This window comes from Oncorhynchus nerka, linkage group LG4, assembly GCF_034236695.1.
Source record: "Oncorhynchus nerka isolate Pitt River linkage group LG4, Oner_Uvic_2.0, whole genome shotgun sequence".
NCBI classification, from domain to species: Eukaryota; Metazoa; Chordata; class Actinopteri; order Salmoniformes; family Salmonidae; genus Oncorhynchus; species Oncorhynchus nerka.
Genome location: NC_088399.1, coordinates 20,028,365 through 20,038,087, shown reverse-complemented (window position 1 = coordinate 20,038,087; position 9,723 = coordinate 20,028,365).

Sequence of the window (9,723 nt, the reverse complement as noted above, 5' to 3'; positions counted from 1 at the left end):
AGTATTAGTGTTTGTTTCCGCTGTATTCATGTAGCAGAGGTGCTGCGAGAAGTATTTTTCCTCCGCCAACAAGACGATTAAGGAACAGCAAAATCAGACAACCCCAAATGAAAATAGTTTAGGTCAGCTTGTGTTATATGCGAGAGAAGAAAAAAAAACATTAAAAAGTGCTGTTCGAATAGAAATAGTGATACATAACATAGAACCATATTGCTCAAAACTTCTAACTTTTTTTTGTTTTTCCACAACACTCTAGAATTTTTTGTTGTTGTTGCAACCATATGGATAGCAAAGAACCCTCTCCAAGAAAAGGGTTATTTGTTTGAGTAGAACTAATGCTATATACCAGGAATGGGGTCAATTCCATTTACATTCCAGTCAATTCAGGAAGTAGGCCTACACTGAAATAAATATTCTAATTTTCTTCAAAGCTTTTCATTTAGGTAGATTTGGAATAGGTATTTGTTTACTTCCTGAATTTAAACGGAATTGACCCCAACCCTGCTATAGAACACAGGTGGTTGGTGGTACCTTAATTGGGGAGGACGGGCTTGTGGTAATGACTGTAGAGGAAGCGGTGGAATGGTATCAAACACATGGTTTCCATGTGTTTGATGCCATTCCATTCGCTACGTTCCAACCATTATTATGAGCCATCCTCCCCTCAGCAGCCTCCATTGCTATAGAACCATTAATCACTTCAAAGAACCTCTCAAGAACCATTTTTTAAAAGTGTATCCCAATCTCCAAGTCCAACAGCCAAAGTTGCGTCAATACCTTCACAATTTCTATATTTACACTCTTAAAGGATAATGTGGAGCACTTTATTGAAATAATATCAGGCTACCCTCATTAATAAAGTGGACAAATGTAGGCCAATAGCGAAACACAAAGGCAATACATATCAATACCACACAAAAGTTAAAGCCAAAGGTAACTAAATGGCGGCAATTGTAGATTTCAGCACCATGTACAGAGGCAACCTGGATACCGAGATCTGACCTTCCATACCACATGGCAGTGGACAGTGCCGCTGCAGTCACAGGTGAAGCTGGGACTGGGGAAGACGCCTAGGAAGAAAAAATACAGAAGGGTTTTTATTGGATATATCCACAGATTATCCATTATACTGACCAGATACTCTAGTGGCCACTAACAATGAAAATAAATGTCTTCAAAAATGGAAGGCAATCGGGAGGAGGCAACCACCACATTCAAGCAACCACCATGACATCCTCTCCATAGATACTGTATAAAATTACGAAATGGTCTTGTCTCCGCCCTAACAATGGGAGACGTTGTCCCAAAGGCGTGAAGGCAGGCGATCCGCTTATTGGTCTGCTTATCTCTGTATTCCCGTGCGGACAGATTTTGACAGGAGTGGACCCTCTTCTTCTCTGCCTTCTCCCTCACTGTCATTACCAATTAATACTTTTTACCCAGACTTATACACATCTTGGAAATTTACTTTTGCTTTGTGAACATAAGGAATGGCATTCACAAAGTGGTATTTGCATTCACAAAGGGGAGAAAGCTTGCTAGCTAGCTACGTAGCTAGATTCAAAATCGACCTGCTGAAAAGGTAAAATAGCTAATATGTCTTGCTAGATATGAAGTGATATGTTGTGTTTGCTATTTAGTTGTAAATATGTATGCAAGTGTTATAGCTACTACTGTATGTAATACTTGTTTTGATTCATTTGTTTTTAAGCCACGTTAGCATCTAGCTAGCTACTGGTAGTGTAGCTGGCTGACTTTTTGTTTCATTTGAATATAAATAAAATGTTTCTTAAAAATGTATAGCTAACTATATGTATCCTTGACGTTGTTATATTGTGTTATATTTCTGATATCTGTGATCTGATAGCCAGGTATCCGAATTATTCAGATGAAATGTGTCCATATATTGGTCTTTTAGTGCCACCTAGTATCAGTTGTAACTGAATGCTACATCAGCCTATGGCTGAGCTCAGTTGAGAAGTGTGTCATCTTGTCGGATGATAGCTCTGAAGTATGCCGCCATCAGAGGCTATCGCTTGTGTATCTTGGCTACATTAGTATTTACATTTGGTGAAAATTGTTAGTCAATTTCGGTTAATAACCTATGTCACTGGTTGTTGGAGTTATCTCTGTTGTATGTTGAACTTGGGCTTCATCAAGGTTTATTTGTGAGTAAATCTGGCTTTGATAATAGCCGGTGCTTACCCAGCCACCAACCTCATTGTACCTGATTGTCTCAGAGGGATTCTGTGCAGGTTTGTGGAGAGGATGTATCCCGTCACCACAGCAGACATCCAGTTCCTCCTTCGCCCTGGCCGACCAGCTCAAGATCTTGGTCAAGAGCTGGAGATCTTGTCTGCGCCCACGTAGGAGGCCACTAACAGTTGGGATACATGCTCTGTGGGGAGTATGAGGTCACTGACCGGTTGGGATACATGCTCTGTAGGGAGTATGAGGTCACTGACCGGTTGGATACATGCTCTGTTAGGAGTATGAGGCCTCTGACCGGTTGGGATACATGCTCTGTAGGGAGTATGAGGCCTCTGACCGGTTGGGATACATGCTTTGTAGGGAGTATGAGGTCACTGACCGGTTGGGATACATGCTCTGTAGGGAGTATGAGGCCTCTGACCGGTTGGGATACATGCTCTGTAGGGAGTATGAGGTCACTGACCGGTTGGGATACATGCTCTGTAGGGAGTATGAGGTCACTGACCGGTTGGGATACATGCTCTGTAGGGAGTATGAGGTCACTGACCGGTTGGATACATGCTCTGTTGGGAGTATGAGGCCTCTGACCGGTTGGGATACATGCTCTGTAGGGAGTATGAGGTCACTGACCGGTTGGGATACATGCTCTGTAGGGAGTATGAGGTCACTGACCGGTTGGGATACATGCTCTGTAGGGAGTATGAGGCCTCTGACCAGTTGGGATACATGCTCTGTAGGGAGTATGAGGTCACTGACCGGTTGGATACATGCTCTGTTAGGAGTATGAGGCCTCTGACCGGTTGGGATACATGCTCTGTAGGGAGTATGAGGCCTCTGACCGGTTGGGATACATGCTCTGTAGGGAGTATGAGGCCTCTGACCGTTTGGGATACGTGCTCTGTAGGAAGTATGAGGTCACTGACCGGTTGGGATACATGCTCTGTAGGGAGTATGAGGCCTCTGACCGGTTGGATACATGCTCTGTTGGGAGTATGAGGCCTCTGACCGTTTGGGATACGTGCTCTGTTGGGAGTATGAGGCCAATGACCGGTTGGGATACATTTTCTGTGGGGAGTATCAGCGGATGTTCTCTTTGGACCGTAGCTTGCCCCTCCAATTCTTCACTGAGAACCGGGAGAGGTATCTCCGTGTGGCAGACATGTTGCTGGGTCAGTTTAACCTTGGGCTAACCTGCCCCGCCAAACACCAACATCAAGCTCCATAACGTCACCCTGGACACTGAGGCTGATGAGTAACTCTGACATAGAGCACTCTGACAGATGCCTTCATCTGTTATATCTTGGTACCTTGTAGTAGAGGCATTCAACTGGCCAGTGTTTAAAACCTAAGCTTTGCATTTGTTTACCTTCTGTGAGACTGTGTCCCTCTCCATAGTCTTTCCAGAGACTGTTGCTGTGGTTGCTGTCGCCGCCCACCTAAAGTATCAGGAAGTCACCTCAGTGGTTACCCAGCAGGTCACCGCAGACTTTACCTCCCCAACATCCTTCCGGATGCAGAGGCTGGTGCTGTAATTGTGGTGCCCGTCGTCTCTGTTGACACAGAGGCTGCTGAGTAATACTGCCATGTCTTTTGTCAGGATATATTGGTGTCTTTCAACTGGCTTGTGTTTAGAACCTAAGTTTAGAATTTCTTTACATTCTGTGAGACTGTCTCTCTCCTTGGTCTTTCCGGAAGATCCTCCAAGCCGAGCAAAGAAAGAGGCAGTCCGACGATTTTTAAGCAGACTTTGGAGGGCTGTTTGCTCCTGCACCCGGCAGGAAGAGAATGAGTAGCTTAAATGCCTACTCATCACACTCACCTGCTCCACCCATTCAGTATTCAATTTAAAGTTTGGACAACAATTTAATTAAATTCATTCTTTGCATATGGTTGCCTTCAATCTTCTTTTTTTCTGCTCACTTTGCCAAAGTGCCATACAATACCAGAAATAGTCCAGAACATCCACGGCATAGGCTATTGAAATTTAAAGCCAGTTTTCCCGCGTTTGTGGAGACTGCATTCACGGTAAGCACTGCATATTTTGACTCCTGGTGTCCATGTGTCTGATACCATTCCAGCCATTACAATGAGTAGTCCTCCCATCACGAGCCTCATGTGGCCAGGTACTACCATACAGTTTGAGATGAATACATCTAACAGTAACCACGTTTCCTTTCCACAGTTTTATGCGAGTAAAGTCATACCGTATTTTTAAAAAACATGCTGTGATGGAAATGGGGTTTTGTTGCAATTTTATAAATGCCGACAGATAATTAGTTCGTTAGACATGGTTGTGTTTGAGAGATAAGCAGAATGTTATTATGCACACCAGAGCGGTGTTCGAATACTCATACTAACCATACTATTTGTGACGTGAATTGAGTACATAGTATGCTTATTGGTCATAGTATGGATATAAACTCAGCAAAAAAAAGAAATGTCCCTTTTTCAGGACCCTGTCTTTCAAAGATCATTTGTAAAAATCAAAATAACTTCGCAGTTCTTCATTGTAAAGGGTTTAAACACTGTTTTCCATGTTTGTTCAATGAACCATAAACAATTAATGAACATGCACCTGTGGAACGGTCTCTAAGACACTAACAGCTTACAGACAGTAGGCAATTAAGGTCACAGTTGTGAAAACTTAGGACACTAAAGAGGCCTTTCTACTGACTCTGAATAACACCAAAAGAAAGATGCCCAGGGTGCCTGCTCATCTGCGTGAACGTGCCTTAGGCATGCTGCAAAGAGGCATGAGGACTGGAGATGTGGCCAGGGCAATAAATTGCAATGTCCGTACTGTGAGACGCCTAAGACGGCACTACAGGGAGACAGGACGGACAGCTGATCGTTCTCGCAGTGGACGACCACGTGTAACAACACCTGCAAAGGATCGGTACATCCAAACATCACACCTGCGGGACAGGTACAGGATGGTAACAACAACTACCTGAGTTACACCAGGAACGCACAATCCCTCCATCAGTGCTCAGACTGTCCACAATAGGCTGAGAGAAGCTGGACTGAGGGCTTGTAGGCCTGTTGTAAGGCAGGTCCTCACCTGGGGCGGCAGGGTAGCCTAGTGTTTAGAGCGTTGGACTAGTAACCGGAGGGTTGCAAGTTCAAACCCCCGAGCTGACAAGGTACAAATCTGTCATTCTGCCCCTGAACAGGCAGTTAACCCACTGTTCCTAGGCTGTCATTGAAAATAAGAATTTGTTCTTAACTGACTTGCCTAGTTAAATAAAGATAAAAAAATTAAATATCACCGGCAACAATGTTGCCTATTGCTACAAGCCCACCGTTGCTGGACCAGACAGGACTCTGACGAGTCGCGGTTTTGTCTCACCAGGGGTGATGGTCGGATTCACGTTTATCGTCGAAGGAATGAGTGTTACACCGAGGCCTGTACTCTGGAGCGGGATCTATTTGGAGGTGGAGGGTCTGCCATGGTCTGGGGCGGTGTGTTACAGCATCATCGGACTGAGCTTGTTGTCATTGCAGGCAATCTCAACGCTGTGCGTTACAGGGAAGACATCCTCCTCCCTCATGTGGTACCCTTCCTGCAGGCTCATCCTGACATGACACTCCAGCATGACAATGCCACCAGCCATACTGCTCGTTCTGTGCGTGATTTCCTGCAAGACAGGAATGTCAGTGTTCTGCCATGGCCAGCGAAGAGCCCAGATCTCAATAGCATTGAGCACGTGTGGGACCTGTTGGATCAGAGGGTGAGGGCTAGGGCCATTCCCCACAGAAATGTCCTGGAACTTGCAGGTGCCTTGGTGGAAGAGTGGGGTAACATCTCATAGCAAGAACTGGCAAATCTGGTGCGGTCCATGAGGACGAGATGCACTGCAGTACTTAATGCAGCTGGTGGCCACACCAGATACTGACTGTTACTTTTGATTTTGACCCCCCCTTTGTTCAGGGACACATATTCCATTTATGTTAGTCACATGTCTGTGGAACTTGTTCAGTTTATGTCTCAGTTGTTGAATCTTGTTATGTTCATACAAACATTTACACATGTTAAGTTTGCTGAAAATAAACGCAGTTGACATTGAGAGAATGTTTTATTTTTTTACTTTAGCTAGTATGCCAAAAGTTCCTGGATGTCATACTAAATTCGCAAAAAAATACGAAATATACATGCAGTGGACACTATTTCCGTGCTTTTAGGGCCCATAATGCCTTTCTTCAGAAAATGGGCGTGCCTTCACAACATTTTCAGATTTGAAGAAAATGGCGGAAAGTATGCAGCCAAAGTCTGACGAAAGCGGATATAAATTATTTGCTTTAACTAATTATGAAAAATGATGAAGAAAATGTTGAGCAATGTAATAAAGGGTTAGGGTTTCAAGTAAGATACGTTACACGTTATGTTGGCTGACAATTTGTTAGCTACGCTATCCTTACGAATCGCATAGCATTACAGCAGTAGCTTTCTACCTAACGTTAGTTGGCTACTAATACATTGAATTTGCCAGGCAGTATTATTAACTATCTGCTATCTAACTAACTACCCAAAGTTTATTGACTTTATTATTCACATAATTCTTAGCTAAGTGGTATAGTTGTTGTGCATTTCAATGGACATTGTTCATTCTGGCTATCTACTCCAATTTCAGAGCGCTCTCGCGCAGAACAACTGATGAATTTACGAATGCTCAACACCTGTTGAATATGGCCTGTGTAAGTAAATGTAAAATGTAATTCAATTGTTGCAAGCAGCACATTTACAGTCACCAACGCTCTGGATAACATGAAAAGCCTAACCAGCTCTGCTAGGGCGAGTAAAATGGTGAGGTATCTGTCATTTGTGTCTGGAAGTAGCTAGCCAATGTTAGCCAGTTAGTTCTTCAGTTGAAGGCTCGGATCAACCCTACTCCTCAGGCAAGTGTCCAGTGTGCTCTCTGAATGCTCCGAATTTATGAATGGACAATCTGACAATGCTCTGGATTTGCGATTGCCCAGAGCGCACTATGGCACTCCAGATTGAATTTACGAACACAACCGAAATCCTAAAATGTTTAGCTAGTAATTTGTTATGCTAACAAAATAGCAAAAGGTTGCATAGCAACATCATCAACTTCCGGTAGACAGGCGAAGCTCTAGTACGATATAGTTCGTTTACAGTATACTAAAATGAACTAATAGTATGTAGTATACAGTATGTTAGTATGGGTATTCGAACACAGCGATGGTTAAAATGGTATGCACATGTTTAGTGCGTGATATTGGAAGTATGTATCTGATTGGATACGCATAGCTTTATTGGTAGGCCCTCATTGGTTGTTGGCAAGGGTATTCAAGTGTGCTACCTTTGAGCGTGTGCAGATGGAGTTTGGAACCAGCGAGGTTGTATCCACTGTCATGTTGGAAATAAACCGTCTTCATGATGTTAATGCTTTATTCTGTCGAGTTTCTCTTTGCAATAACTAAAAAGAACCCGCTTCCTTTAACCCTTGATGCAACAATGGTGGGATCTTTTTGTGTCTGTAAAATGTATTATGCGAGAAAAGACGCTGGAAATGCATTTATGTGCAAATATATTGATATAATAACCATCATATTAAAGTAAACTTGGAGTCATGAGAAGATATGGTGTTGGTGTGTGGTCGTCCCACTACAACTTGGGAAACCATGCAGTTTATTAGGCGACAGATTAAATGAATTATGATGAATACCACGTGGTGGTGAAAGTGCACAGTGACGAGCTTGATGCTCCTTTCCAGTAAGTATTGTGGGTCATGGTGACATGACGATTGACACTTGACTGCCATTTGACATATACAAATATTCTTGCTCTTATCTAAAATAATCTCATAATGTAGATTAGCCTACCCGCACTGTATTTGGGCTCCCGAGTGACGCAGCGGTCTAAGGCACTGCATCTCAGTGCTAGAGGCATCACTACAGACCCTGGTTCGATACCAGGCTGTGTCACATCCGGCCGTGATTGGGAGTCCCATAGGGCGGCACACAATTGGCCCAGTGTCGTCCGGGTTAGGGTTTGGCCGGGGTAGGCTGTCATTGTAATTAAGAATTTGTTCTTAACTGACTTGCCTACTTAAATAAAGGTTAAAGAATATATATGTAACTGTGAACTGTTGGCTAGAGTGCATGTGACAAGACCAGAGTAGGCACATTTAATGCAACAGTTTTTGTAACAAAACTATCCATATGCTTTAAAATGCGATGGAAACACATTGGACTTTATATTTTTGGGGGGTAAATGAAACCTGAAGTGAAAGTACATGTGCACTGTAATCATGCAATGATTTCTGAGAGAACCAATCAAAGCTCAAGCCAATTGTTGCTGGATTATAGCACCAACAAACTGACTCCTGTCCAGATTAGTGTGTCACAACTCTCCCTCAAGGTGTACCACGTGAGTCGCATCAGCCCGGCTACCGGTCTTGGCCCAGGGACCTCAATCCTCACCTGAGGCCAATGGAGATGCTTGACTTCATAAATTATTCCCAAATAAACTCTACTCCTCTGCCTAGTTTCAGTCTTAGACATACAGTAGGTGTTTACAGTGAATTCAGAAAGTATTCAGACCCCTTTACTTTTTCCATTTTTTTTTCCATTAGTCTTATTCTAAAATGTATTTAAAAAATAAAAATGTTCATTAATGTACGCACATTTTTGCAAATATATTAAAAATAAACTGAAATGTCAAAAAAAAATTGCCTTTATTTAACCAGGTAGGCCAGTTGAGAACAAGTTCTCATTTCCAACTGCGACCTGGCCAAGATAAAGCAAAGCAGTGCGACAAAAACAACACAGAGTTACAGATAAACAAACGTTCAGTCAATAACACAAAATAAAAAATCTATGTACCGTGTGTGCAAATCTAATGGAGGTAGGCAATAAATAGACCCTAGAGGTGAAAATAATTACAATTTAGCATTAATACTGGAGTGATAGATGTGCAGATGATGATGATGTGCCAGTAGAGATACTGCAACGCAAAAGAGCAAGAGTGTAAGTAGTAATATGGGGATGAGGTAGTCAGTCTGGAAGGAGAGTTTAGTCTAACCAGACACCTAGGAGTGTTTTGTATGTTGTTGAAGCTCGTTTAGAGGTTTGTTAGCACGGTGTCCAAAGAAGGGCCAGATGTATACAGAATGGTGTCGTCTGCGTAGAGGTGGATCAGAGAATCACCAACAGCAAGAGCGACATCATTGATATCTACAGAGAAAAGAGTCGGCCCGAGAATTTAACCCTGTGGTACCCCCATGGAGACTGCCAGAGGTCCGGACAACAGGCCCTCCGATTTGACACACTGAACTCTATCTGAGAAGTAGTTGGTGAACCAGGCGAGGCAGTCATTTGAGAAACCAAGGCTATTGAGTCTGCCAATAAGAATGCAGTGATTGATAGAGTCGAAATCCTTGGCCAGGTCGGTGAAGACGGCTGCACAGTACTGTCTTTTATCGATGGCGGTTATGATATCTTTTATGACCTTGAGCGTGGCTGAGGTGCACCCATGACCAGTTCTGA